At 37.2% G+C, this 27,442-nt stretch overlaps 1 long non-coding RNA gene across 1 annotated transcript in view; it reads right to left on the bottom strand.

Annotated features, from left to right (window-relative positions):
• LOC117672732 (uncharacterized) overlaps positions 1 to 24,417 on the bottom strand; it is a 93,235-nt gene extending 68,818 nt beyond the window's left edge. The window contains exon 1 of the long non-coding RNA XR_004593337.2: positions 22,954 to 24,417. This is a non-coding gene — a long non-coding RNA (uncharacterized LOC117672732). The remainder of the gene's footprint in view (positions 1 to 22,953) is intronic.
• Between the last annotated feature and the right edge of the window lie 3,025 nt (positions 24,418 to 27,442).

Genomic DNA, 27,442 nt, shown 5'->3' with positions numbered 1-27,442 from the left:
GGGTGCTAAAAGGTATATATGTTGAGCTAAACCATAGAATGGTTTGTGTGCTTTTAACATAGAACTTTCTTTGAACTCAGCCATTATAGTTTGTAAACTTTATTTTATGACCTAGCAGAATGTCACCCATTGTTTATTAAACAAATCATAATTAAATAAATCATGGGTCAGTACAATGTACGAACCCAGTCACAGTGACAATCAGTATGGATCTAAGACACAAGGAATATTTTTCTTGTCACGGCATATTACTTGCTCCTGTATAGCAAGAGGGACTTCTGGTACAACCTTGAACTCTAACTCATGCAGAAGCAATCAACATCACAGTTCCATTCTCTTTTTTTCTTCCTTATTTAGGAAATCTGAATGTTTATTTCAGTAGCTACTTTATGCTTACAATTTATACTATAAAGGTAAAGTCAAGTTCAACCCCTGTGGAGAGATGGAAGTCTACTTACTAAGTGATAGGCAAGCCTGATCCTGCTTAATTTTTGAGTCTAGACAAGGTCAGCCATCAACTCAATAGTTTTGCTTTGTCATTCAGAAGGAGATTGCATTTATTTGTTTATTTATTTATGAGACAGACCATCTTATCCAATAGAGATATACTCTCTATTGGATATATGCAAAATTCACCAATTCAAAGACAGAATATTCCAGAAAACTCTGAAATGTGCCTTTTCTCCCACAGGCCATGCAGTTTGGAGCTTGAAAAATTCTGGACAGGTGCCCCATTTTGTTTATGAACTGGCATACTTTGCATAACCCTCTTCTCTGTTGTTATATCCTCTGTGGGAGGCAACTACAGAATATACAGTTTCATATGACTTTTGGAAGCAGTAACCCTAAATGTCAGGTTGTAGCTAAGTCATGATTTAGGTCATGAGCCTGAAAGTTAAGGTGACATTAATTCAGCCTGAGTTAAAATTGTTGAGTAAAGTAAAGGTTTAAAAACAATATTCTTCCAGTCAATGAGTCTATGACTTGAATGAACTAATTTAGTTAGAAAAGTAAACATTTTCCCTGTAACCTTGAGTATTGTCCCCACTTATCCTTTTTAATTATTTATAATCTGGGCAGTGTCTGTGTGATGTCTCTGTGTGTGTTTGTTTGTGTGTGTGTATAACATTTCCCCAAAGCTTTTAGAGCTGAAAAATGAATAGCAGCTTTCAAATTTCTTGAAAAAACGCTATAGCAGAAAGCCCTACATTTTTTGAAAGCTCTGAGAACTACTTGTTTCTGTCTGTTGTTCTAATAAAAAGTCTTAAAGTTCAACACAAGAAACCATAAATGTAACACTTGACAAATACTGTAAAAGGTGAGAGCTGGAATGCTTCATCTTGATACAAGTATTTTTTTACCTGACCCAGGATAAGCACCAAGTTTCTTCGATAAGAACAGTTATGTTTTTTCCATGTTATATTTCTAACCAAATAACTTAATATTCCTTATAAACATTATAAAACATTTATTAAAAATCAAGATGTTACTTGCAATTTCATTGCATCTTCAGGTCTCCAGCTTCCATTCACCACAAGGAACATCTATAGGAAGGGCTAATCACTTGCAATATTATGGGCATGGTGATCATGATTATCTAATCCTTGCTTATTTGGTATGTGCAGATTTTGACCTCTCTACAGATGCTAGTGTTTCCTGCTAAAAATCCAATATTGCGTCATTTTGTTTTTGCAATATTTCAGAATTTTTTTGTCTCTTTTCTTGAATTAATTGCTCCCTCCATATTTCTTCTTCATTTAAAATCAGAAAAGCAAAAGAAAAGTTTGATTGAAAAATAAATCAAACTATTTAGTGATATAATTCATTTAATGAAGTCTTATGGATGAAAGTCCTGATCTAAGTAAGAAGCAAATACTTGATTATAAAACAGTAGTAGCATTTAATAATTTGGGTAGGTATGAAGTATAGGATCATGTTTGACAAAAATCTTGAAGACCTGAGATGATAGTTGAAGACAGTAGAATTCCTATCTAAGAAGGAAATTTAAAAAAAAAAGTCTAAAGAAACATACTAAAAGAAAATCTGAAGGATGCAGCTTGTGGAGAGGGATAACAAGAATTAAGAGTGTGTTGAAGCTTCAAATCTAGCCTGAGAAAGGAATTAACCAGAGCCTAACATAAACCAGAACAAAAAGAAGAATCTTATGCCAGATGAAAACTCCTTATGCAATATCTTTTTCTATTAATAAATGATCTGTCTGTTGGCTTAGAGGAAATAAGTGTTAAGAGGGAAAATTGTGGGCAGCTTATTTAACTGGCCCAAAAATGTAAATATCTGAAGATGCATCAGGACAATGAACCCTAGATAGCTAAGGACTTATATTTAAGTAAACTTCTCCTACCATTTAGAAAGCAAGAGTTACATTAAAAATATTGCTGTGTTGCACTTTGAAATGCAAGCATAGCACCTGTCTGCAACATTTTAAAGCAACTGACTGACGGACTGGACTGGACTGGATGGATGGATAGATGGATGGATGGATGAGAGGGAGAACCCACTAAGTATGGGAGTTGTCTTGAAAACTGCTAATATTACTTTTGTTATATGGTAACAGAATCATACCAGTCTGAACTCACTTCTCCCCTTCCATGACTTTGCTTTCCAAAGAACTAGGAAGTGCCCTTCTGAGATGTTTCCTCCATCCCCACTCCTTCTTTAGGTTGAGAGCTTTACTTTACTTTTACTTTTATTTGATTTGTATGCCGCCCTACTCCCGAAGGACTCAGGGCGGTGAACAGCCAACTGTTAAAATAAAATACATACAACGATACAACGATAAAATACATTTTATTTCTGAAAAAAATAAAAGAAAGAAATAAAATCGAATTAAATAGTTTGACCCAGACAGATTAAAACCCCAATCAATTTAAAACAAATTTAAACTTTGAGGAGTAAAAATATTAAAAATATTAAAATATTAAAATTGTTTAAAAAGAGGGAGAAAATTAGGCCAGGTCCGCCTGGTGAAATAAAAAGGTCTTTAGAGCGTGGCGGAAGGCGCGCAGATCCAGGATCCTCCGTATTTCCGGGGGAAGCTCATTCCAGATAGTAGGTGTCCCCACAGAGAAGGGTCTCCCCCTGGGAGCCGCCAGTCGACAGCACCCAGAGGAGCCCCTCTCTATGAGAGCATACCAGCCAGTGGGAGGCTATTGGTGGTAGTAGGTGGTCCCGCAAGTACCCAGGTCCTAAGCCATGGAGCGCTTTAAAGGTGGTAACCAAAACCTTGAAGCGCATCCGGAAGACCACCAGGAGCCAGTGCAGCTCACGCAGGAGGGGTGTTACATGGGAGCGCCATGTCCCTCCCATTACGAACACGTGGCCGCACTCTGCGCCAGTTGGAGCCTCCGGGTGCTCCTCAGGGGGAGCCTCATGTAGAAAGCATTACAATAGTCCAGGCGAGAGGTGACGAGGGCATGAGTGATCATGCGTAAGGAGTCCTGATCCGGAAAGGGATGCAACTGGCGAATCAGGCGAACCTGATGAAAAATCCTCCCGGTCACGGCCGTCAAGTGCTCTTCTAAAGTCAGCCGTAAATCCAGGAGGTCACCCAAGTTGCGCTCCGTCTCCATGGGGGCCAATGATTCGCCCCCAATAGTCAGTGATGGCACCAACTGACTATATCGGGACGTCAGAAACCACAGCCACTCGGTCTTGGATGGATTGAGCCTGACCCTATTCCTCCCCATCCAGATCTGCACGGCTCCAGGCACCGGGACATCACTTCAAGGGCATCGTTGGGGTGGTCTGGGGTGGAGATGTAGAGCTGGGTGTCATCAGCGTACTGGTGGTACTTCACCCCAAAACCACGGATGATCTCGCCCAGCGGCTTCACATAAATGTTGAACAGGAGGGATGAGAGGACCGACCCTTGCGGCACCCGACATATGAGGGGCCTCTGGGTCAACCTCTGTCCCCCTGTCAACACAGACTGCGACCGGTCAGAGAGAAAGGAGGAGAACTATTGCAACACAGTGCCTCCCACCCCTAACTCTTCCAACCGGTGCAGCATGATACCATGATCAATGCTATCAAAAGCCGCTGAGAGATCTAACAGGACCAGGACAGGGGAGCACCCCCTGTCCCTGGCCCTCCAGAGATCATCTACAAATACGACCAATGCCATTTCCATGCTGTACCTGGGCCTGAAGCCCGACTGAAACGGATCCAGATATGTCATTTCATCCAGGTGCTGGGGGAGCTGTTGTGCAACCACACTCTCAACAACCTTCGCCACAAAGCGAAGGTTGGAGACCGGACGATAGTTTACCAACATTGCCAGGTCCAGGGAAGGTTTCTTGAGGAGAGGCCTCACCACCGCCTCTTTCAAGGCGGCGGGAAAGTCACCCTCACCCAATGAAGCATTTATAATCCCCTGGAGCCAGCCTTGTGTCACTTCCCGGGAAGCCAGCACTAACCAGGAAGGACACGGGTCCAATAAACAAGTGATCGCATTCAGTCTGCCCAGAATCCTGTCCATGTCCTCAGGGGTCACAGGATCAAACTCATCCCAGATAACATTCTCAAGACCTGCCCCAGTCCCTCCCCGAGACTACCCAGTCGGAGTCCAGATCATCCCGAATCTGAGTGATTTTGTCATACAGATACTGAGCAAAATCCTCGGCTCTACCCTCCAAGGGGTCCTCCCACGCTTCCTGGTGGAGCAGGGAGTAGGTCACCCTAAAGAGGACAGCCGGGCGGTTATCTGATGATGCAATAAGAGCAGCAAAATAACTATATTTCGCTGCTTTTATCACCACTAGGTAATTCCTAATATGGGATCTTACTAGTGTCCGGTCAGATTCAGAAAGACTGGCCCTCCAACTACTCTCTAGGCATCTTTTCCAGCACTTCAACTCCCTCAGCTCCTCAGAGAACCAAGGAGCCAATTGAGATTGGCGCCGGGTCAGAGGCCGCAAAGGCACAACCCGATCCAGAGCTCCAGCGGCCGCCCTATCCCAGGCAGCCACTAGGTCTCCAGTCGAGGCATGTGCCAGAGCCTCAGGAAATGGCCCAAGCTCCATCTGGAACCTATCAGGTTCCATCAGGCGCCTGGGGTGGAACCATCTTACCGGTTCTGCCTCCCTGCGGTGGGGTGCAGTGGTTCGAAGGTCGAAACGAAGGAGAGAGTGATCTGACCATGACAAGGGCTCGGTGACTATATCCCTTATCTCAAGATCACTCAACCACTGTCCAGAGACAAAAACCAGATCCAGCGTGTTTCCCCCCGTGTGAGTAGGGCCATGAATTAACTGGGTCAGGTCTATAGCTGTCATGGAAGCCATGAGTTGATCAGGATTCATCTCTCTTATCTGACCAGGGAATCATCTTATCCTTATTATGATTCTTTCACCTGTCTCCTAAGGTTGTTCTCACAGCCCATTGCATTTGATTAGATTTGGAAGCCAGTGTAATGCCCAGTTCCCAGACTGATAATGATTCAGATGATAGTGATGTAAACAATCAGCGGCAAGATTCTGTTATCTTGCTCCTTGCCTGATCATTGGAAAGCAACAAAAAAGGAAATAAAAAAGATTCTGAAATTATGTCAAACCTCTCCCCATTAATTAATCGGGGGATTAATTAATTCTAAATGGGAAATAGTATTGGCTGGAAATTTTGTAACACCTCTCATTCTCCTCAGAAACTCTTGCTAAAGAAAACTCCATGAGACTGATGCTTGGGGCAAATCACTTTCATTTTTAGGCAATGGCCAAAAAGATGTACAGCACAAATGGGAGAGTGCAGGGAGCCATTTATCTCTTCTTGCCCATAGTGATGCTTCCTTTCTGGAAATTTGAAACACAATGTGATAGTCATGAGCAATATAGGGTGGAAAAAGTGTTAACTCCTATTCCTAGAGGACACATAATTCTAATATTGATTTTCCTTCCCGTATCCTGCTATAAAAGCAAATCTAGAAAAGAATAACCTATTTCATATATCATCTAACTGGACCTTGATCAGTATGTAGCTAAATGGAGAGTATGAGTGATCTGTATATAGCAGTGCCTGTTTAAAATTTATAAGCAATGAGTCCCTCAAGTGAAGTTTGATTCCTAACTGCATCAATATAAATATTGTATTGTCCCATTGTATTCTTGCAACAGTATGGAAATCATTTGCCATTGCCTTTTTTCATATTGATATTTTATTTGGGTTTTTGTTTTGTTTTGTTTTCCTCAGCTTACGCTATAGCCTTACGATTTCCTGAACAACTCTTACTCAAGAAACAGCTAGTTCCTATACAGCTTTTTCAGTGTTACTGCTCCTTGGATAAAATCTAGAGCGTGAATAGTTAGAAACAAAAAGCCTGAGACCAGATTAGTCTATTACAGGGCTGTCAAACTCCCGGCCCAAGGGAGTGACACGTGCTGGCCACGCTCATGCCCAGTTTAGCGAAGGGGGAAAAAGTCCTGATAGGTCACATGACACTGCCATGACAACATGAGTTTGACATCCCATGTCTATTACAATTACACTGCACAAGTTACAACTGCTTCTCATCCTGGAAACAACTAGCTCTTGATGTGTTACCTTGTTGAGTATGAGAAAGAAAGCTGTAGGATTTCAGTCCAAGGAAAGCAAGATAGAGGGCTTGAATCCTATATTAGCCACATTTAAGCCCAATGTAAACAATACATTAAAATAAGCTAATTCTAACCTATCAAACAATACCATGACAAAATTACAAGAGAGAAAGATATTTTAAATAGGTAAGTCTACAGACTTCTAAGACTTTCAATTGAGCTGCAACTGAGCTGGGGTCATGACAAACAAGACCCTTTCAAGAAAAGTGGTATTTAGAATTATTTCTTTTCAAGTATAAATATTACACTTTTTGAGAGTGCCCAGAAGATGGTATTCTTATACATTTCTAGAAATATTTACTGTCAATATATACATACATACAATATAAACACACACTCAAACTTGAATAGGAAAACCCATCATGATTATTTCCAAACAATCATTGCTGTCTTTCAGATGAAATTCAATGCAGGTTTTAAGTAAGTTCTTTCTATGCTAAGATGGGAATCACTTTGGTCCAATTTTGTGAATTGGCCCTCATCTGAGATTAGCATAGACCACTGCTGCATGAAATTGCTCACACTTGTCTATTCTTGATGGCTGTTACATTTCAGTCACTCCAAGACTGATGATGGCCATAACATCATCTCATCCATGACTCTAGAAAGCTAGTAAAAATGCATAGAATACAAAAGGTTAACAGCATGGATCTTTAGAAGCAAGCTTTTCCAATCATAACTGATCTGCAATTATGAGCTGTTCATTATTTTGAGATTCTCCTGCAGCTCAATTTATGTCAGTGGAACCACATCAGCCCCAATTGTGGGTGGCCTATCTAAACCACACAGGCACACATTTTAAATTAACTTCGGCATCCCATATTGGAGTTTATATGATAGATCTCATTTTTTTCTCATTACAACAGAATCTAATAAAATGTGTTTTCTCTATTACAATAAATCAAATAATTTGTTTCAGCCATTTCATGCTTTTAAATAATCTTATTATTAAAATGTCACTATTTGGAAAACACAAACATGTTCAGGACATTTATAGCAATTATTTTACCTACTTACTGATCAGCAAAATCTTGAGTGAATGTCATCCCGTGGGATATAATTATACAGCAAATCTTTCCCAGAACATTTATATAACGTATTTGAAAACTGTTCAATAATCTGTGAAATTTAATTCAACCTATTTCATGGTTTACATGATAAACTCATTGCATCTTTAAATCAGAAAAGTTTGAGACAAGCCATGAAGGTCAGCTTTAGAGACAACAAAGTTATCACTGCAAGCTTCATAACCAATTAGAAAAAAAAAAGAGTCAAACTTTTCTCCATTCATTATTATTACTGCAAATATCAAAATAGTCGATCAATCGTAGAATTGACTCCTGAGATACACTCTGAAAAACTGTCTCCTCACTGAATGCCAACAAGTATCCAGCTGCTCATTCATATCACAGAATAGGGTTTCTATTTTGGTCTCAGAAATACTCATTATAGCCAACAAATTTCTGAAAACTGCATCTGAGAAATAAAGGACGGATGGATTTTTTCAGAAAAAGAATTAATCTGTCCCTTCATTATAAACTTCTTTCCAACTGTGAGAGATAGTTATAGAGGCTGGGTCCATAGAATAAGCCAATATGTCTCATGTATTGGTTTAGCATCACCTAGCAACAATTTGACAGGTAGGACATTAAAAAAAAATATGATCTTTATATTGAGTTAGAATTCACTGCTCCACCTAACCCAAAAACATCAACTTCATTCCATCTAGCTTGGAGGTACTGGACATTTGATGTGAGGATATCTGCATGTAGATTCCTATATCTGGTCTAAGTAGACTAGAGAGACTTGTAGTCCAATAGCCAAACCTACCCAGAAAAAAGCATTGCGGCACTTTCTAACCCTTATTGATATCTTCCTAAAATACTTTGAATTTTAGGTATGTAGGCTCTTGACATTCAACAGGAATCCATCCATCAGTCCTGCTATATAAGGCTTTAGTCAGACGCCATTTGGAATAATGTATACAGTTCAGAGGTGGGTTTCAGCAGGTTCTGACCAGTTCTGGAGAACCGGTAGTGGAAATTTTGAGCAGTTTGGAGAACCGGTAGTAAAAATTCTGACTGGCCCCACCCCCATCTATTCTCTGCCTCCCAAGCCCCAGTTGATCAGGAGGAAATGGGGATTTTGCAGTAACCTTCCCCTGGATTTGGGAAAGAATGGAGAATGGAAAATGGAGAATGGAGATTTTACAGTATCCTTCCCCTGCCATGCCCACCAAGCCACACCAAGTCATGCCACACCCACCAAGCTACACCCACAGAATCAGTAGTAAAAGAATCTGGTACATTTCTGTACACTTAAAAATATTGATAAGATTGAGTAAGTTCAGAGACAGACAACAAAATTGGTGAGGGACAAAACATACAGTATTAGGGGGATTGGAGGAATTGAATATGTACAGCCTGGAGAAAAAAATGAAAGGGGGAAACCTTTAAATACATTAAGGGTGTGAATAAGGTTCTAGAAGGTAGTATTTTCAATATTAAGTAAAAATCAAAAACACATTGACAGGGATTTCAGACTGACAGGAAGAAAGTTTAAAAATCATGTTAGAAAGTATTACTTCACAGAAAGAGTAGTGGAAGCTTGGAACCAACTTCCAAGAGAGGTAGTGGGTTAGCAACTGAGTAATTTCAGTAACTGAGTTTAAGTATGCTTCAGATAAACGTATTTCATAATTTGACAAAAAAAAATTTAAAAAAATAAAAAAACCTGTCAAAGGGCAGACTCGATGAACTGCTACATCTTTTTCTGCCATCAGTTTTCTATGTTTCTATTAATACAAATCAAAATACAATCTTTTCATAATTAGTTTAAAATTCTACATATGTACTCTCAGTCTGTAGCCTTCCAGCCAGCACACAAGTAAATAATTCAGCAGGATTCATTTATAGAAGAAACTTCTTTATATACAATAATATAAAACATGATGCATGTATACAATAACCATGCAGCTCTTGCAATGTGGTAGAGAGAAGAAGTAGCAAGGACAAGAACAAAAAGTAGTAGCAAGGAACAAGGAGTCTCAGGCAAAGACAAATGAACTCTTATATACACAGAACAGTTAAGATAAGCCACGCCCAGGCTCCGAGACATTTCACATGACTCACAATAAATCCTGTGTCTCAGTCACCAAACAGTTCCCATTGGCTGACTTGTTGTTATGGCTATTCCAGTTCATAAATTCTTATACACTGACATGTACATTCTTTAAGTTAGATGCATCCATTCCTTGATACAATGCAAACAAAAATATCTAAGCCTGTTTGTACAATAATTATTTTGAACATTTTAGGCTGCTTTTCTATGTGTTAAAACATATAAAATAAACTGTTAGCATATTTCTTTTTTGCAAGTAAAATAGTGTGATTTGCCAAAGCAGAATTTACATGGCATTAACATGGAAGATTCATGAAATCTCCTAGATTCCACCTTTCTCAGCTAAAAAATTTATTAGAAAAATAAGTATATTGAGAGCACTAAACACACTATTACCACATTTGCATATACACATTAAACACATGTATCTTTGAAAAAATGTTAATCTTCCATACAAAAAAGGTAAATGTTTTCAATCAAACCTCCCATTGTGTAATTTGTGCCAACAAAACTTTATTAATTTTGTTGGCACAAATTCCACCAATATATTCTGCCAATATATTTTTGGAAGTCAGCATTATATGCTTCGATCTGGCTTTGAATATGGTTTATGTAGAACACTTCAAGGGAACCTTCTTATCCAGTAGATTGTTGTAATCAAATAAGAATTACCAGGACATGAATTAAAGTGGACAAATTCATCTTTTTCCAGCATGGGTGGATATTAGCCAAAACTGATATGACTTTTTTGTGTCCATTTTTCAGTCTGATGATCCAGGAAAAATTTCCTAATCTAGAGATTTGTTTTTTCTTATTGGTGACTTTCTTAAATTCATTTTCATGATTCAGAAATCTACTCCTTTCCACACCATCTTTCCACTAATTGTCTACATGATCTACTACCTATGAATGTGTGCTCAGTAATCTAAGAAGCTTGCTGCCTAGGAGCTATATTATGGTTCTGTCTTAATATATTCTCCGAATTCTGTACTGTTAAATGCACTAATTTTTGATAGCTATTTGATAAAAAGGTATTCAACTAAATTTAGGAGCACTAAGGTTTAGCAATATGAATAAGTAGCTCTACAGATCTTTGTTAATTTGCCCATTTCAAGTTAATGAATCTTTTTGATTAGTAATTGAAGGAATGTACTGAATTAAGAAAAGATATTGCACCATAAAATGATATTCATTTTGACAACTTTGGCTTACATTTAATTATTTATTGGAGTATTTTATGATCTACTAGCAAATGCACCGTATTTTTGTAAAAATAATTAATTCTTAGTAATACAGAACCCCTCAAAGTACTTTTAAAAAAATACATGAGATGAAGTGGGAAAAGAAAGGCAAGTTATGCTAATGATCAGGTGAACACATTAGCTGTGTTATGCTTCATTTATAAAAACACATATATAGAAAATTCAGGGTGTCCAATATAACATTTTGTGTCAGTGATTATCTGCTTTGTGTTCAGTGCCAAAGTACTCTTCTGTAGTTTATAATTTGTTTTGATGATATGCCAATGTAGACCTATTATTATACCATACACAGATGGTGATCAGTAGATATGAACAATGAAGAAACTGTGGTTCTACTCTAAAAGCAAAACTCGCAATATTCAGATTTTCTTCTTATGGAAGAAAAGCCACAGTCATTCATAGTGTGTAGCTCAGTTTTGCAATCCTCAAATGAGCAATTTTCTGGTAGGAAAAAGCCAGACACACAACCAGCAACTATATCTATCCTGCCTACCCACCCCCTATGTTCATGCTATGCTTTAATGTATTTTCCTTGGGGGTTGTTGTTTTTTTAGTAGACTCTATTGAATTCAGATAAATTTGTAAACCATAGTTCAGTGCTTAAGGTATTCACTAACCTGAGACAAACCATAATTAAAATACTCTGTGTCATAATGTGACGTGTGAACCAAATAATATCATAAGATGATGAACATTTTTCTCAGAAAATTTTACGTGGAATCAAAAATCACACAATTAGTTTTATGAAGACCAAAATGTTTAAATATACATAAATATATAAATATAGATAACAAACACTTTTCACAAACAGCATATGAGCTATCTAACCCAGGGATAGATTTAGATTTAGAACTTAGATTTTCTAGAGCTAATCAAACATCAAACTATCACTATTACCAACTCTTTTTAAATTTATTTTTCAAGTACTTTATTCTTTCCTTTCTTGTCTTGCGTAAAATATATCTTTGATTTTAATATCAGTTTCCAATGGTGCCAAGCCCTGTGTAATGTGTCAAATAATTGGTGGGGTAATTGGCACATAAGGCTCAGAAACATTTAGACCATACATAGAGTAGTTATAGAGCTGCAGAGAATATTAGAAGCAGTCTATTATATTCCTAGATAGTGTTAGGTATTTCCAAAAAATCTATATCTAGTGTTTTTTTTTTTCTCTATTTCCAGATATCCAAACTTTTCAGGAATTCTGTGGCAATGGATATTGTGATTTTCCATATCTAATAACTGTGAATCCTCTAAAGAAAATAATATTCCTTTAACCAGGAACAATGCCCATCAGCCACCACCCCAGAAAAAACCAAACTAAGCCAAAATAAATTGGCACAATGAATCTGAGAGCAAAAGAAGACACCACTGGGTGATGGGTACACATTACTATTACAGAAATTTATTTTCATTTATCATGTTTTCTGTTTATTGTGTTACTTTTATGCTATGGGAGCTTTAGACAAAAAGCCTCTACTCATTTCGCCTTGGGTTTTAGAAAAGAACAAGTCTTTTTCCATTATGTCCCAAAGGTGCTTTTTCAAAAGGCAACTGGGCTTTCTTTCTCCATTACGTTCTCCATATCTGCTTTTCCACTGCTATTTCAATGCACACTCAGCATTACTGGATCTGTTTCTGACAGCTGAAGAAACTAAGTTTCTCAGCTAAAACTGATGTTTACATAGTAGATTTACAAGAATACATGGTTTAAAATTCTTCCTGTTTACAATCATTCAAACTTTTGTCACCTACCTACATCTCAGTTAAGAGATTAATTGTATCTAGTCCAATCCTTGACCAATGTTAATAGTTCAATTTCTTAGCCATTAAAGTTCATCCCACTATCATTGCCTCTATGATTTCCTATGCTTGCATTGCCCTGTTTATTTAAGGAATCTATAAAAAGTATCTCATAATTCTGAAAGGAGGGTGTAACAAGATAAAGAGATGCCTACATATTCTGTTTCCTATTACTGGAATTTAAAATAAAGTATTAGTGGCTTTTGCCCTATCTAAAAGTGCTGAAAATTTTCTGAATACCAGATTGCTTTCAGATACCAGACTGACCACAGCCTCCTTAATAACCTTTCTGTGTGACTATTTGTGACATGTTTCCAAATTTGAAATGTACCCATCTGCTCAGAAAGATTACTGTGCCTAAACTATCTACTGCAAATATTATAGAAATAATGCCATAAGTTTTCAGCCACTTGTTCCATGGAAACCTAGCCCATGTAAGACCAGGTCTGAAAATTTTAATTATTTTGTATTTTATACAGTAGTTATATATATACATTGGCCTTTTTCATATTTTTAAATTAACTTTTTTTTAAAAAAAAATGAGTATAGTTCACTTCAACGATCCTTTGAGAGCAAACGAATAGCCCAGGATGCACAAATCTGCCAGTAGAATTTGGGTAATGGCTTCCATGCAGTTTTAAAAATTTATTTACCACATTTATAAAACCAATCATCTTATCAAGTAACTCTGGACAATGCACAATAGATAAAAATTATAAGAAAAGCAAAGACAAATATAAAAGATCCTAATGGTAAATATCCTTTAAAAACCAAAATAGCATCAAAGTTGAAGAAGAATAAGAAATAAGAAACCCTCAACAATAAAGCCATCTAGCTAAGTGTCTGGTTCCAAGGGAGCCTTAGGCCTGCTCACATAACCAAGTCTTGAGGGTCTTACAAAATGTCAAAAGATATGGGGCTAATCTAATTTAGGGGAAAGGATGTTCCATAAGAAAGGTGTCACAGCACAGAAGTCATATATCTTGGAATCCACAAATGTAGATCCATTGCTAATAGTATCTGCAGCATGCCTTCTGTACAAGACCTGATGAAGTGGGCTAATGTAAATGGGAAAAGAAAGTTCTTTAGATAGCCCAGTCCCAGGCCAAGAAGGATTAAAACCAGCACCATAAATTGGATCCAGAAGCAAACTGGCAACATAGAGCAGATGTGTAGTATGTGCTTCTCTAGGATCACATAATTGATGCATTCTGTATCAATTAAAGCTTCTGGATATTCTTTGAGGGCAGCCCCAATATAGAGTACAGTTGAATAGTCCAATCTGGAGGTGACTAAGGCATGGGTGATTATAAGCAGGACAACTGGTATACAAGACGAAGCTATGCAAAGACCCACCTAGACACAACTGCCACCTTCTCATTGAGTAGGAGTCTTGAGTCTAGGAAAACCCCAAGGTTATGCATTGGGTTTGTCTGGAGTAGTGTAACCCCATCCAGTATAAAAGATGGCTTTTATAAGTATAGTCCTTAAATCAGAAAGTCTGAAAAACTAAACACACTCAGTCTTGACAGAGTTCAGCTGAAGCCTATTGTTCCCTATTCAGACTCTCACAGAGTCCAGATACCAGGATTAGGACATGAGGGTAACAGTTAATTTGCCTAGGCAATAGGTGTACAGTTGAGTATCATCAGCATTCTAATGATACCTCACCCCATGGAGACAGATGAGCTCGTTCAGAAGCCTCATATTGATGTTTAAAAGGAGAGAAGAAAGCACTGATTCATCCAGATAATCTGCTTTCTCTAAACCCTCTGAAGCTTCTGCATGATTCCCTTCTCCACTGTTTTCCCCAAAAAGGGGAGAAAAGCTATCTGGGACAATGGTGAAATCCAATTTGTTTTACTACCGGTTCTGTGGGTGTGGCTTGATGGGCATGCTGTGGCTTGGTGGGCGTGGCTTGGTGGGCAGGGGAAGGATACTGCAAAAATCTCCATTCCCTCCCCACTCCAGGGGAAGGATACTGTAAAATCCCCTTTCTCTCCCCACTCTTGGGGGAAGGATATTGCAAAATCTCCATTCCCATCCCACTCTGGGGCCAGCCAGAGGTGGTATTTGCTGGTTCTCCAAACTGTTCAAAAATTTCCCCTACCACTTCTCCAGAACCTGTCAGAACCTGCTGGATTCTCTGATCTGGGAGCACATTAGTACCTTCAGATACTTCTTAGCTAACTCCTATTATAACCCCAGATATTTTCTCCTGAGGATGCACAATTGATAAGGCTATGAGTAGGATCAGCACATAGGCTTCACAGGGGGGGTGGGGGACACTATACAGAAAGCAGATAAGCAGAAAGATATTAGCCACACCCTTGCATATGAGCAAAACAGACACAAACAGGTAAATTAGATACTCCTTGAATAAAAACCGATGCTCTTAGAGTTTGACAAGAATAGCTAATTAGATAATTAGAAGATTCTATTGTCACTCAAGATGAGAAAAGCAAGCTATCAAGAATTAAACAAATGAGGAAGAAAAGATGGATTTCTCAAAAAGAAGTTGTTTGGGATGTGTTGAGAATATGACAATCAATTTTTTAAAAATCCTATCACTTTTCTATAATAACTCAATTGCCCACACAAGTGGCATATGCATGTCCCTTCTTAATAAGTGGTTGGTAATGAAGGCTATCTTCCTTTATTCACCAGCCCTAATGAATCAAAACAGTGTGAAGCAGCAGTATCATTAACATTGAGTAGGCTCCTTTCAGTAAGGTTTAAAAAAAAGCTATGTCCGTCTTCCCTTATTCAAAGAAATAGCACCTTACAAGTAACTTTCCTCTTCAGAGTCTAATGCCATAGATCTCCAGCAAGGGATAGAAGAGCATTCAACTAAAGGCAGCTGTAGGAAGTGATTGCTCTATGGTTGATTTAACAGTCCAGGTGGATATAATTAGATACATATCAAATCAATGTTGTGGAAGTTAAGTCATTTACTTCTTGAAGGCAGGAAGACTTAACAAATAAATTAAAAGACTGGTTTTTAAGGCATAAAAAAACCATTAATAATGATTCATGAAACTATAAACAAACACACAGCATCAGGAAGCTGTGATAGAATTCTGTATTACTTAACATTATAACCTAGATGGAAAAATCCTTAAAAGGTATAGGCCAGGAAGAGAGAGAACCCAGATTCAGAAAAAGCAACAGGATTTAAGAAAAAAAGAATATAAGATTAAACATCTGAAAAAGAGCAGCAATAAATAGTAAGAAAGAGCTGGAGAATAAAAATAATTTATTTAGAAAGAGCAGTGGGGATGTCAAATGAGAGCCAGTCTGATGTAGTGATAAGACACTAAGCTACAAAGTAGGAGATCTTGAGTTCTAGTCATGCTTTAGAAATGAAATCAATGGATAACTTTGGGCCAATCACTCTTTCTTAGCCCTAAGAAGAAGATAATGCTAAACCATTTCTGAAATCTTATCAAGAAAATTGCAGAGACTTGTCCAGGCAATCTCCAGAAGTCAATATAGACATAATCCAAAAAAATGGAGGGGATTACACTAGCCACTTAAAAATAATAGTGGAAAACTTGTATATTTGTAGCAGTATAATTTTAACATACATATACCAAAATCAAGACTTTCTTTTAAGTATTTGATCACGTATCACTTTTTTATACTGTAGAAAAGAAGACCTGATGGGAAAAAAGGGAAAAACACATATCTCTGTCTCTATCTCTACTCTATCTCTGTCTCTATCTATATACATTCAGACATACATGTAATATGAATAATAATGCTTTTTTCATTGATATTTCCTTTTATTCTCTGAAACTAGGACCCAGAATTTTTCTCTTTAATCAGGAAAAGCTTATATTAATGTTACATTTTCTACAGTGGAGTGCTAGGAGCTGGTTTCTTGGCTTTTTATTTTTTTAATATTTTATCAACAATTTGGATCTGGAGGTGGTGGAAATGTGTGTCAAATGCTTACCACATGTGATCCTATTCAAACAAAGCTGGCTTTTTCCGATGCTTTGAGTTAGATTGCTGATAGATTCCTTGTGCGATGTTTGATCAGATAGTGTTGGCATTCTTTTTCTGAATGGTTTTTGTATTTCTATTTCTAATTGTTCCATGTTGTGCATCATTAGAGGTATGATGGAATCAGGTATGATGCAGTTTTAGAGAATGGGAGATAACTGTATATATGAATAATATCAGGCTGCATGAACGGAGATGTATTCTGTTATTATCACATATAATCAAGAAAACTAATATTATGAAATGATCAGACCATTCCTCTTGAAGAATTATATCCAGTTAGAGTGCCACATTTTAAGAAGTATTCAAACAAATTGGAACAAATTCAGAAATGAGTAATAAGATGATCAGGGACAAGAAACTATTTATTTATTTATTTTATTTTATTTTATTTTATTTATATACCGCCCTTCTCCCGAAGGACTAGGGCAGTGAACAGCCATAATAAAACAGTGTACAAAATAGAATTTAAAAGCAGATTAAAATAATTAAATCATAGGCCGAATTTAAAACTCTCATTTAAAACCAATTTTAAAACCCCATTAAAACCAATTTAAAACCATTTATCCCATCATTATCCCTGGAATAACAGGGTCTTCACTGCACAACGGGAGGCGCGGAGGTCGGGGATCCTTCGTATGTCCAGGGGCAATTCATCCCAGAGGGCAGGGGCCCCCACAGAGAAGGCTCTCCCCCTGGGGGTTACCAGTCTACATTGTTTGGCTGACGGCACCCTGAGGAGGCCCTCTCTGTGTGAGCGTACCGGTCTATGAAGAGAAAATGAAAGATATGGAAATGTTCAGCCTTGAGAAGAAAATGCTAAGAAAGGCTATGAGTATCTGAAAGATATCATACAGAAGAATGTTGAGACCTATTCTCTATTATTTCAGAGAATCATAGTTACTCACACTATTGAGGAGAACAATGGAGTTGGCAAAAAGCTGAACTTAATGCAGAAGCCTTAAATGGAAGGGTGAGAAATTTAAACTTACTTGTTTTATCTAATTTGCTAAAATACGTATATCATTATTTATTAAACAAACATATCTTTTTTATATTGTTGTTATAAAACAATCTAGTTATTGGTCCTCCAAAAATAAAAAAAAGCCCAATACAGAAAGAAGAGGAAGAAGAAAATAAAGTGATGGTATAAAAATTGAGACTGGCTAGATGAGAACCAGGAGTTTCCAGGTAAGATAGTCATCAAGTCTTACAACCACCTGATTTCAATGCTGTGACAAAAGATTTACTGCAAAGTTCAGATGTGAATCTTGATAGGTTGCCCTAAATAAGAGTGATTAGCCCAAGATTTTTCAGTGAGTTTCCATGGTGGTTTGTAACTATATGATAATCAGAATACGAGATACATAGATGTAATAATCTACATAGCAATACCAAAAGGCAGAATATGTATGAAAGACAGACAAAATTAAACACAATCACTATTAACATTTTAAAAGGAAGAACAATATAAGAAGTGCAGTAGACCCTGGAAGATCATCTACTTCAACAGCTTGTCAAGCGTAGGAATCAGTATTACGGTGCCAGAAACTCCTGCTCATGCTAGGTTGGCATTTCTCAGATATTTTTTTACTTATTTTGGGTTGCCATTCTTTTTACATCATGTGCTGAAACAGCAGTTGGCCCATGATGATAGTGAAGAACAACACTGTCAAGTTATAAAGAGAGCTGCTGCTCTCCTGCTATATATTATACAGCAAGTTCCCTGAACTTAACAAATGTTGTTCAGTCTGCTTTTGAACATGGATTTAGCACTTTCCTGGAATAGCACTGAAACAAGTCCCAAGGGACCCAGACTACCAGCTGATGTCAACTGATGACAGCTGGTAGTCAACTTCTCTTTGAAAACATCAGCAGAAAGCACTTCTGAAAAACAGAACAAGTTTTGACAAATGGCTAACCTGCTGGTCTAGCAATCTATCAAATTGCCCCTTTTGCCTATCCCCAAATCACATTAAAAAGAATGGTTTGTTATATCTTTTCCACCAGTTGATAACTTTTGATGGGATTCAAATAAATGAAGTCGGCTCCTGTGCTTTATACCTTACTGTACTGAAGTATAGTACACTAACTAAACACAGTTTATTATTATTGTGCTCGGGGGAAGAATATGAATTCTGACCATGGGTAGCAAATTTTATGCAAATAATATTTTCTGAATTAGTGGCCCTGAGAAAGAGCCCTTAGTGACTTGGTGAACCTGAATCTGTATCAAGGACATAAAATGCAACGACACATGTATATTTTAGTATATTTTAAGTAAAATCACATCAATAAAGAAAACACAGCTGATAGGAATAAAAACATGGTGGGACAAATTAAATGTGTCCTCTTTAATGAGGACATTTTTTTCTCTTAATTGTACAGGAAATTGTATACAATCATTTATCAGCAGCAGACTGCACGCATGCACACACAAAATACTATCAGAATACTTTACAAGAGGTCACAGCATGTTTCTTATTTTGTCAGGAGAAGCTGTTCTATTCCTTAACATCTCCTCACTTTGGAATCTTTCTGGGGCATTGTGATATTTAAATCAATTAGATAGAAGCAAAGCAATTTGTCAAAATCTAGTTATGAATGAGTCACATTTCCTAAATAATACTCGTTTTACAATTTTGGATTGATTTATTTAAGATGCTTATCTGGTTGTCCAATGTCCATCTTGCAAGCAAAACTCTGGGGAGCTTTAAACAAAGGATAAAACAATGCATACAAAAAGCAAAAAGAGAAAACAATAAAACTGAAAAAGGGAATTGTTATTATTCCCTTTCTTGAGTCAGTTAAAGCACAATAGACCAACGAATCAAATTATATGTGAAGCTGTACTTCTTGTAAAGCACTGTCATGGTGATCATTATCTAAGTACTATCTGAAAAGTGATGCATTAAAAAAATATACCTGCATGTTTGACATGTATTAGCCTCAGTGATTTTCTTATGAAATTTGTCCCCTTGTCAAAGCAATACTTTTCCGTCCCTAAAATCCCAGAAATACAGTTCAGCTTGACCTCTCAAATTCAAGACAAAACCTGCAGCCATGATAATCTTGATTTCCAAGCCTAAAAATTATCTTTTCACTTTCTTCTTGAGACAATATGTTGCATTCTGAATACTGTATACCCCAAATGCATTAAATGGGGCAGGGCGGGGGGGAAAGAAAGCTGATATGAAAGAAACATAATGCCGGGCAGATTATTTTTACATGCAATGTTCATTATATTTGACAAAATTTTCTTATTTCCAATCCTCTTTCTTACATAACAAAGAAATCCAAAGCCAGATTGTTTTTTATCTTCTTAACAGCTGAAATCACAATTTATTTTAAGTTCTTTATCCTGCTTCTTTTATTTTGCTCTCTCTTCAGTGATTTCTTCTGATTATATATTACCCATTTTTGCATGTAGGACTTACTTACTTGAGCAGCACTGAGTTGTGTGAACTAATCAAGCATATGACAATGCATGCAACATGGGGACAATTCAAAAAGTGATTTTAATGTTGATATTTTGTTTATATGTCATAAACCAGTTATAGGAAAGAGAGGAGCCTGCAGCCCAACTACTTTCTTACTTTGGAACAATTAAGACTCACATTTGAACAAGAATGTATTGGACTGCAGTATGCAAAGAACAATATTTATAAACACTTCTAGAAAAAATTTACAGCCCTGAATAATCATTATGGCTGCTATCTGTATTTCATTTATTCTTATTTATCTATTATACAAGAAGACAGCTGAATCAATTGCAGTCAGAAGTTTATGAATGATGAGTTATGTTCACCTTGGTTGGGTCACCAATTTAATAGAGCTCATGCACTACACATGTGCCATCATACAAGAATCCTTGTGCTGAATTCGGACAGTTTCTCCATCAAAGATCTTATTTTGTTGACATCACTAGTCCTTTTTCAAATATCACAAACACTGTCTGCTTTCCTTCCTTTTTAACTGTGGCATTTTCCCATAATAGGAATCTGGTGCCGGGCCTTTGAAAATAAAGCCAGACATACAAATTCCTTTCTACTCGTCATTCTGTTTGTATTGTGAGGTTCTGTATTTTCCTCTGACTCACCTGTACTATGCTTTTGTCTTCTTTTTCCAAATAATCCAGGCAGATCTAGACTTCCGCAGACTCACCAGCCACTCAAAATAAGCTGCTGTTTCAAGCAGTGTTGTGTGCTTCTTTTATATTATTTCAAAACAGTGAAAAGCCTTTGGCGCCAGCACTAAATCATATGCGAGTAACCAATGACTCTGAAACATTGCTTTGAACATTGTTGGCTCATATGCATCAAATGCTAGAATTTCTACTATCTGATCCAAACCTGTCCTTCAACCTAAGTTCACTACAAAGGGTAAGAACTGTAATCACAGAGGAACAAAGGGCAGGATGTGAGTCAGAGAGGGCTACCGAATTCCCAGCTAAAGGCTAATACTTATTCTTTTCATGTTGTTCCACTGTCCACAAAATATAGAGTTTTTCTTAATGCATCTAAAGATGAATTTCAGTTGCAATCTCAGTATATTATAGGGCAATAGACTTGCACACTCACAGAGAAACACATTTGTATTGTTTTACAAGCTAAAGAATAATGCAAATAGCTGGAAAATATAGGTAAATAGAATTCTAGTTGTGTTTCCATGGAAAACAATACAGGGAATTGTGAGAGAATCTTGATTTTGATCACTCAGAAAGGGTTTACTGTATTATATTGTACAAACCCAGAAAAATCCACTCTTTTCACTTAAGGTTTCCTTTTCACTCTCCAATCAAAGCAGCAATGAAAAGCAAACAATCAGAAGAATTATAAATGTCTAATGTCAAAGGATTATACTCCCAAACAAATACAAGAAAGGAAAACCCTTATGAAAGAGTTGTTTAAATCTCTCATCACCAGGTTAACCTTGCATTGGAGTGGATTGACCTCTTTGCTAGGGATTTTCTGTAGATTAGAATTGCTAATGAATTATCCACTTAATCTGGTTATATGTCAGAATGCCCCATCTTGGAGTTCTTTCCCACCCACCCCCCTCATATTCTGACACTTGATGCTCTACAACACACAGCCAATTTCTACTCCCCTTTATAATAGTGCCAAAGTTATAGTTAGAAAGTGAAGTAGAAATATTGACTTTTGCATGGCAGTTGAGAGTGGGGGGAAACCCTCCCCAAAGATATTTAGAGGCTACAATCTTCTATTTTGAAATGGAAGTTCAAATCTGTATTTTATGTGTCTTCATGCGGTGGGATCAATACTTGGGTTCCTTTTCTATTATTTCAGAATATACACTATAATGATCAACATAGTTATCAAGCAGGCTGCTGGTTAATGGAGCTGGGCTGTGTGGTATACAAAATTCCCAAGAGAAACCTAGCCTATTTTTCAATAATAATATTTTATTTAACTTACATTCTCAAATCCTTAGGGACATCATACCAAATTTTTAGGGGTACCTTGCCGATGTGAGTGAAACAATTTGATGTTATGTCTGTTTAATCTTTACAGAGTACAGTGAAACCTTAATTTAGCTGACCTGTATAATGGACTCTGCATGCAACATTATGATTTGCATCATTTGCATAATGACAATACTAACCTTGATTACTTCTCAAGCTGGTTAAATTTCTCCCTCCCCTTTTTTTTCGGTATGTGATGGCTTTGGTGTGCAAACATATGCTATTTGGTTTATTATATTGTGCAAACCCAGAAAAAATGAATTAATTCAGCAGCCAAGTTAATGCTCTTCTTTGAACAAATTCTGGAGTAGAAGACCTTAGCATCAAATACTGAAGTAGTCATTGCCGCTTTGCTTTTGGTGTGTGTGTGTGTGTGTGTGCGTGTGTGTGGCAATGTTTGCCACTGCCTTCTTCCTAAGGCTAAGAGATTAATTGACCCTAAATCAGCCAATTGATTTAAGATTCAGGCAGGATTAGAACTCACCATATCCTGATTCCTAGCATGGTACCTCTAACCATCTCATCTCCACCATTACATTGTCATAAATAAGGTTTGCCATATAGCTATCCCCTTGGTCTGATTTTGAAATAGTACATTGTATCAATCAAGCTTCAAAAAAATCACAGTTAAATAATCCATATTTTAGCATAACATATATTGTATTACCATTGCCATTCTCACGCGACAAATACAGTGCATGAATTAACTCTGAAGACTGACTGGATTCTGAATCCATCTGTTTGTTTGAAAGGATTACTTCAGGGTTGATATGCTGGAGCCCGTGAGTTAATATATTCCTATGGATGAGAGTTTCACAGTACAAAGTACAAGAAGAAGACAATTACTGCAAAGCTCCACAATCAGATCCAAGTGGGAAATAGATTTCTCTGGATGGATGAAATGTAATAAACTGGTTTCTGCTTTCTTGCTAGAGCATTTCTATATGTATTTCTATATGTAGCTTATGCAAACCCTGATAGGTCCTGAGAATAAATGACTGTTCTCTATATTCTTTTTTCCCCCTTTATCAGCTCTTAGTTCTGAGCAAAGCTTCACAAGCACTATCTGCAATGTAGTTTATTTGAAAGTACCAGAGAATACTGCATTGCTACTACATAGGACTCCTATCTGAAAACAGCTGGAATACTGCACACTTTTTTTTACTCATGCTACTGTTCCATGCTGATTGCAGGTTCACCCCTTTCCCTCTCAAAAATAGCTTCAAGATTAATTTGCTATCAGAACAAACTCATGGGCAGTCACAAACTTCACAATTTATAACATTCGGTGATTGGATTTTAAAAAAACCTCTGATTTCGGAGTAGCCACTGCCTATCAGTGCATAGCACAGTATGTGGCATTACGTTTTCTTTAGCGGGTCTAGCCGAGGTTGCGTAGACCATGACAAAATGAACTTTGGACTAGCATATTAAAGCTAAAACTCTCTTGGGAGAAATGGTGGGGCTTGTAAACAGAATATAATGACTACATGAAATGAAATGAAACAATATAGCTAGATATATTATGTGGTTGGAACATTTTGGATTAAATCCCAAACTCAGTTTTCAATCAATATTTTTTCTTTCATTGAGGCATAACTCTTCGGAGTGCATGAAATATTTGTTTCAATCTATGAACTGCTTTTTATGAAAACCCTTAGAATAAAAGGGAGGGGGAGTTTAAGGGTAGTTTGACAATTTAGTTCTTTTTCAGGAGGGATAACACAGTGCTTAGACATACCACAAGGATACGTAGAAAAACAAGGTAGATTAGTGCTATGCAGACTTCAAGCAGGATTCACAGGAAATATACCTGTCTGCTATTCAGCAGTGATTTCCTTTTTTTTTTCCTTCATTAGTCTGTAAAAGAAAAAAGTAGCTATTTTAAAAAGTCCTTCACTTTAATGTGACTCTAAAAGCAGACATATCTTTTTCATGTTTCCTCCAATTAATAAGTAGGAAAATGCTGCTATGATCATGTAAAATCCAAAGCACTTTTTTCTGAATCGTGTTCAAAACATGAACCTTCCTAATCTAGATAATTTATGAGCATATCATGCACAAATACACAGGAAATTCTGAAAACCAGGTTTTCTTTTAGATAGGCTGAAAAGTTATTTGTGTAAGCAAAAAAAAAGAAGCTGAAATTAAACTGTAATTTATGGATAATGTAGCTCTTTACGTCTTGAAAATTAAAATAGTGTCAACTCTGTTAGATTTGACCCACTAAGATTTCTACCACTTTTGTTCAGAGCTGGGATGTTTATCTTGCAAAAGACTGGGAAGTTTTTACAATTCAGACTCAAAGCAGTGTTGACTATTGTACATGTTCCTAAGTCAAAAGAAAAGCCCTTATCTTCATAGCCTAATGCTTCTATTGTTGCACATTTATGTAGCTGGTTTTGCATAATTGTGCATTGTGTTGTTTGCACAATGCTTTCATTGTGCACACTCTTTGAGTTCCTCTTTTCGAGAGCAAAATCATCTGCTGATAATATTTTCAAAAGCTCATTTAACTAAAACATCAAATGTGTGATTTCATACTCTCAGATGCAAAATGACAAATAGTTATAATGCCTCTGGGTTGTGCCTTTGAGATGGAACACAATATAAATAAATGATGCATCTCTAACTGAATACGATAGTAAGAAACTATTGGTTATAAAATAAAGGTCTCTTTTTCTAGAAACATTATTAAATGGAACATGAGAAGAAAGTTTCAAATTGTCACAATTTGCTCTTTCAGCCACCAGGTCTATGGCTGCAAATCTGCATGTTGTTCTTAGATCTTTAATTGCATCATGTGCTAAGATCAACAAGCAAGTTTGATTAGCTTTATAATTGCAAAAATGTTTTGATGGTATGATAATTTGTAAAGCTCTGGCTTCTTAAATAATAGTTGTGGTAAAAAATTAAAAAATTGTGATATTGCCTCTGACTTTAGAACAATGGAGCAATCCTTATCTGAATTGGAAGTTAAACCAGTAGGAAGGAAACATGAATCTGCTGAGATTTCCGAGGAGCAGTATAATGATTATTATTTCTTGCTGATCTGAAGAACACATCTTGAGAATGAAGGTATTATTGATTTTTGTCTAAATTGTCTCTATTTTGAGATGTCCGCATAGCTCTGAATATGAATAGCCTGCTGTCACAGTTCTAGATTGAAAATAGAGCAACTAGATAACTGATTCTTAATTAATTCTCCTTGTGTGTTTTTTTTTTCTTTTTAATTTCAAAATGTGGGAAGCTACACCTTACTGCATTTGTAACAGTCATAATAAATATTTAATGTCTATTCAGCATCTCACTCTGGTCTCAATCTCCACACATCCCTTCTGCAAAACAGCCTGTAAATTTTTATGTGGTGCTTCAATGATACTAGCTGTCTCTGATGAAAATGGAGGTTTGCAAGTTCATCTTAAGAAGTTTACTAAAGAAACTTTTGTGCAGTTGAGACCTTGAATCAATGGAGATTGTTGCTGAGACCAACTTTATCCTCACAAACTGTCTTTCGCTGATGTCAAGTTTGCACCTGGGATTTGTTACATAACTTGTAACAGAATTGCTGCCTACGGATGCTAGACAAGGAATTTTGTTTGTCCTTGATTGTTGTTATCCTAACACTTAAAACTGACTTGAAGCTTCCCTCCTTCAATTCTGTCGGCTACGATTTATAACCCACCCATGTGCAACTTAATTTTTTAGTGCTTAAGAATTTAGATTAATTTTCTTTATGCAGAAAAAAAATGTGAAGACTTATATGGGTAGTCCTTGACATACAACCAGTCATTTAGCAATCATTCAAATTACAATTTGAATGACTGTATTATTACAATTACAACAGTACTGAAAAATAGTGACTTACAACCAGTCACTACAACTGTTGCAGCAATCCCACAATCACATGATCAAAATTTAGGTGCTTATCAACCAGCATGTATTTATGATGATTGCAGCATCCTGGAGGTCATGCAATCACCATTTGCAGCCTTCCCAGATGGCTTCTAACAAGCAAAGTCAATGGGGGAAGGTGGATTTAATTACCAACTGTATGATTCACTTAGCAAATGTGGCAAAAAAAAAAAAAGATGGTAAAATTAAGCAGAAATCACTTTACCTTGCTTATCAATGGGAATTCTGCTTCCAGCTATGGTCGTGAGGCAGCCTAGTTGTACACTGTCCTTGTAATGGTTTACTTACTCTCTGTATAAGGTTTTTGTCCATTTAACTAACAGGTGTGATGTTAAAGATGCTGAGTTGAAGATGCTGAGCTTGTCAGCTGGAAAGCTGAGAGTCCGGTTCAAGACCAGGGGTGAAATGTAAAATCTGTTACTACTAGTTCTGTGGGCATGGCTTAGTGTGTGGGGTAATGTGACTGGGTGGGTGTGGCCAATTTTTTTTTTTTTAACTTTTCAAAGCATTTTTTCTAATGCTTTGAAAAGCTTCTGCTGATCAGGCAACTCAGCTGGGATCGTCAGAGAGGCTTTTTAAAAAATGCCTCTCTGCCAATCAGGCAACTCAGCTGGGATCATCACAGACTTTTCAAAGCATTTTTTTTTACCACCTCTTCGGCCAAGAGGTTGCAGAAAAAAATGCTTTGAAAAGCCTCTGATGATCCCAGCTGAACCGTGCGATCATCAGAGGCTTTTTTTTTTTTACTTTTAAAAGCATTTTTTTATCAGAAGAGATTGTAGAAAAAATCTTTTAAAAGTTTTTTTAAAAAAGCCTCTGATGATTGAGCGGCTCAGCTGGGCATGGTGGTGGGGGCACAGGGATTTTTGGTATCGGTTCTCCAAACCACCCGCCGCCATCGCTACTGGATCGAGCGATCCGGTCCGAACCGGGAGTATTTCACCCCTGTTCAAGACCCAAGCACCATGCAAAGGGGTGAGATCCCATTACTTGCCCTAAACTCCTGCCCACCTAGCAATTTGAAAGCATGCAAATGCGAGTAAATAAATAGGGACCACTGCAGGGGGAAGGTAGCAGCTTTCCAAGCACCTCAGCCAGGGGTGCTATTCAACAGGTTCTGACAGGTTCTGGAGAACCGGTAGTGGAAATTTTGAGTAGTTTGGAGAACTGGCAAATACCACCTCTGGCTGGCCCCAGAGTGGGGTAGGAATGGAGATTTTGCAATATCCTTCCCCCAGGAA

The sequence above is a fragment of the Pantherophis guttatus genome, chromosome 3, assembly GCF_059756535.1.
Source record: "Pantherophis guttatus breed Tessera chromosome 3, ASM5975653v1, whole genome shotgun sequence".
NCBI classification, from domain to species: Eukaryota; Metazoa; Chordata; class Lepidosauria; order Squamata; family Colubridae; genus Pantherophis; species Pantherophis guttatus.
This window is presented reverse-complemented; position numbering and strand designations above follow the sequence as displayed.